Genomic DNA, 4618 nt, shown 5'->3' with positions numbered 1-4618 from the left:
CACAGTGGATAGGGTGTTTAACTTGCATGCGGCCAACCCAGTTTCTATTCCTTCATCCCTCTCGGAGAGCTTGGCATGCTACTGAGAGTACCCTGCCCGCTCGGCAGATCCTGGCAAGCTACCCATTGCATATTCAATATGCCAAAAAACAGTAACAACAGTATCACAATGGAGACATTACTAGTCATTACTAGACATTACTAGTGCCTGCTTTAGCAAATCGATGAACAACAGAACAACAATGCTACAGTGCTACCCACTAAAGGTTAGAAAGGTCATTGAAGACAGAAACCAGGAGGAAAACTCTCACTTCAATAAGTCCATTTCTTATATGAAAACATCTAAGAAAATCCAGTATTTAACTTTATAAATTCATTTCATTCCATGAAAGTTTAACATGTACACAAGTTTGCAAAATTATTTTTAGACTATTGTATTATTTTTTTTACATCACATGGGTAATATGCCAAATTTGTAATAAGATTTAAGGGAGGTACATGTCACATAAGTGTGTGAAAAACAATTATCATGCTCATGAATCAGAAAATGATTCTCCAGATATTTCTTCATGGGTTGTTTTTATGATAAAGATGAAGAAAGATATTAGAAACAAAAAACCACAGTCACCAATCTAGTCTTAAAAAATACAGATGGTTAATACTTTGGATATAATTGCTAATATAGCTACAGTACTGTTAATTCTGACTTTACACATTTATATTTTTATTGAATCTTGGTCTATTGCCAACAGAATACAAAAAGACAAAAGTATATACCTGCATCAGCCACCAACAATTAATATTTTTACTATTAGAGAATTTTAAAACTGGGCATGACATTTGATACTTCTAAGTTCAAATTGCTGCTATCACACTAACCATAGGGATACTAATATAACCTATCTAGTGTAACTTGTCCTAAATCTATTTTAATATAACCTATTTTAAATATAACCTATCTTATATTAATATCACTGATATTAATATATCCTGTCATAATTTTAATGTGAAAATTTAAAAGTATGCTTCATTTACAGTGTCTTGCATTTCATAAATTCAATTTTATATTTATTTCCCCTATCATTAGTTTAATGCTTATGAAAAAATTTCTAAGAGAAAGAGAAATAAAAATAGCCAACAATCTCTTCCATACTAACATACTATTGACTATATAGAGATAAACATACTCATCACTTTCTCATACTCATTGGTTTCCTAAGTATATTCCATACCTGAACATATATCCTTGAGCAGAACAAAAATAATATCCAAATCTAAATACAGTCACTGTCATTATCACTATCATCCCATTGCTCATCGATTTGCTCGAGCGGGCACCAGTAACATCTCTATTGTGAGACTTGTTGTTACTGTTTTTGGCATATTGAATACACCACGGGTAGCTTGCCAGGCTCTGCCGAGCGGGAGCAATACTCTCAGTAACTTGCTGGCCAAGTTCTCCGAGAGGGGCGGAGGAATCAGAACAGGGTGGGAGGTAATTGAACCCGGGTCAGCCACATGCAAGTCAAACGCTCTACCTGCTGTGCTATCACTCCAGCCCCTAAATACAGTAAACAAATAAAGTGAAACAAGCACATTCAGACATATCAACACTCTCTTATATGTGAAGAATAAGAAAATAAAGTTGGGTAATTAGAGAATGAGAAGTAGAAACGCACTAAGGCTTATAATCATATAACCACTCTAAAGATAAGAATGAGTTTGAGCATTTAAAGGACAGAAAGAAATTTATATATGTAGTATCTAGAATGACGGGACACACTGAATTTTAGACTGGAGTTGTGAGCAGAAGTCAGAGCAGGTTTAGGATTTGGAAATAGTAACAAGGTCTTTATTTTCAATATAATGAAACATTGGGGACCAGTAAGAAAAGAGTTAATAGTATTTGATTAAATCTAAAAATAGATCATAAGGATACAAGAGTGGAAGAATAGAAAGCTTGCCAAGAGGTTATTATAAGACAGGAGAGAGATAATAGTGTGCTAGCAAGGCAAGAATAGAGATGGGGAAAATGCTGAAGATGGATTAGATGGAAGATGCTACTTGCTTGAGGGAAGGGCCTTGCTGTAAAATCCTGGAAGAAATTTGTTTCATTTTCTCTTCGGAGTCACTTCTGGTCTCCATATTTTACCCTGGGCTACTGGAGATGTTCCAAACATCACTGTGTTTCACAGATTATAGTCATGGCTCTATGATGTTTTGATGTTTTGGGTCAAACATGAACAGTATAGTGGTTCCACTGGCCTATAATCACCCCCTTTTATCCCTACTATAGGCACATACTAGACAATGCCATTTAGGTTTGTTTAATTATATTCTATGACGTTTAAACAATGAGAAAATCTCTAAGGATTTATTTATTAGAATAGATTATTTTAAAAGATACATGGCTAAATAATGAACAAAGCAGTAATGTCTTTAAGATGTATCTGCAAACACTTAGAAAGATGTCTTTCATTTGGACATAATGAATTTGATATAGAATGGGGTGCATATGTCACCAACGGTATACTAGGACTAACCAAGAGATATGAGGACACGGAAAAAAATAAGTGAAATAACTCTATATGAAGTCATGTGACTTTATAAAACAAAAAAGAAGAATCTTCCTGAAAATAGGTTTACTGAGATATTAAGCAGATTTTCCTCTCCTGTCTTCTCTTCCTTCCTTTCATGAGAGCCATTCTTTCATATCTCAAAATGGAGGCATAACTCTCATACACCCCAAAATTTACTTTGGTTGATTGTTTGGAAGGTATTAAGCCAAAGTTTTATTATACACCAGTCGATAAGTATCTGGGGAAAATTTTAAAACTTTAAAACACTAGAAACCTAAAGAAGTTTTCCCTTTACATATTTGTGCTCCAGTAACATCAAGCATGAGTTGATGAACAACGGGATGACAGTACTACAATGCTATATTTGTGCTAAAATCAAAGGGCAGCATCATTATGGAATATTTTTCAAGGCTTAATATTTTCTGCATTCACATATACAGTGGTATGATAAGAACAATGTATTTTTAGATAATATCTTTAATTTTTCTATGACAAGACCAAGGCAAAAAAAATTTTTACAGAGTATATATACATTATAACATGAAACAAAGACAGCATTGTTAATGGGCACTGAAGGTAGCTCATCTCATCTATATGACAAATTCACTGCCACTCTCCCCTTAACAGTTTTCTTTTCCATTCTCCCTACTTTTTCTTTTTCTATTTCTAGTTATCTTCTTCCCATGTTCCACCATTTCTTTCTTCTTTTTGTCTTTCTTCCCCATCCTCCATATTCTAAGTGACTTATCAACAAGTAACATATTAGTTTGAGAGTGATTGATAGTTTGCAGTAGGTCTGATAATTGCATTAAGTGCAAGTATTTAGAACTTCAGACACCAATTAATCAGAAGGATTACTCAACTAATTAGAATGATTCCAACCTTCAGGCAGAGCAAGTTAAAACTAAACATGATTTTTTTCCTGTGTTGGATAAACAAAGAATGCATTTCCAATTTTTTTATAAAAATATATTTAATAAAATTGATAGTGTAAAAATTCCGAAGTATTTTTTTTTATAAAAAGTTCTTTTTAATCATTGCAATTTTCTTAAACTTTTTTAAAACTATGTTAGTTGAAATAAGGTGCCTTTAGGTGGAAGAGTGAAAGACACAATCAAAGGCAATTTTGGTTTTTTGGTTTGTTTTTTGGCCACACCCAGCAGTGCATATGGGTTACTTCTAGTTCTATGCTCAGTGACCTCTCCTTGTGGTGCTTTGGGGACCGTATGGGAGGTCCTGGGTCTGAGTTATGCAAAGCATGCATGTTACCCACTATACTATGTAGAATCCTCCAGCAATTTTGCAATTTTAAAGATTTTTTCTCACTACAAAATTTAAGAAATGGGTTATTATAGTAACTTAATTATTCACAAGAACAGCTTGTTGCAATGGAATTTTGGTTGTCTGCTGATGGATAGTAATATTATCTTGATAATATATCACTGCATGGTATTTTGTCTTTGGAGAACTATATTTAAAACTTAATTGACATTAAAATGAATTATTTTCATTCTGTACAACTTGTCCACATCAATGTTTCTCTGTAAAAACATCTCATACACAAAATACAAAAAAACGCAATGTTGAACTATTTTGGTTTATCCACATATATCCAAACTCATTCGAAATAATGTATTTCGTTACACAATAAATTTCTAATAATTTATCAAAAGTACTTGAATTTAGCTCATTTGGGAAAAGATTACAACTTGCTATCAAAGGAATTGTTTAATACTTGGAGCCTCATAGTCACACTTAAAAATTGCTGAAATTACTTTTACCCCCCGGGCTGGAGCGATAGCATAGCGGTAGGGCGTTCCACCTTTCATGCAGCCGACCTGTGTTCGATTCCTCCGCCCCTCTCGGAGAGCTTGGCAAGCTACCGAGAGTATTGTACCAGCACGGCAGAGCCTGGCAAGCTACCCGTGGTGTATTTGATATGCCAAAAACAGAAACAATAAGTCTCACAATGAGAGACATTACTGGTGCCCGCTTGAGAAAATCGATGAGCAACGGGATGACAGTGACAGTGACAGTGAC

General features: G+C 34.3%; 1 non-coding gene across 1 annotated transcript; it reads right to left on the bottom strand.

Annotated features, from left to right (window-relative positions):
* Window positions 1–448: 448 nt before the first annotated feature.
* Window positions 449–551, bottom strand: LOC129404097 (small nucleolar RNA U13). The gene has a single exon (XR_008629689.1). It is a non-coding gene; the product is annotated as a small nucleolar RNA U13 (small nucleolar RNA).
* Window positions 552–4618: the final 4067 nt, after the last annotated feature.

Source organism: Sorex araneus, chromosome 3 (genome assembly GCF_027595985.1).
Source record: "Sorex araneus isolate mSorAra2 chromosome 3, mSorAra2.pri, whole genome shotgun sequence".
Lineage (NCBI taxonomy): Eukaryota > Metazoa > Chordata > Mammalia > Eulipotyphla > Soricidae > Sorex > Sorex araneus.
This window is presented reverse-complemented; position numbering and strand designations above follow the sequence as displayed.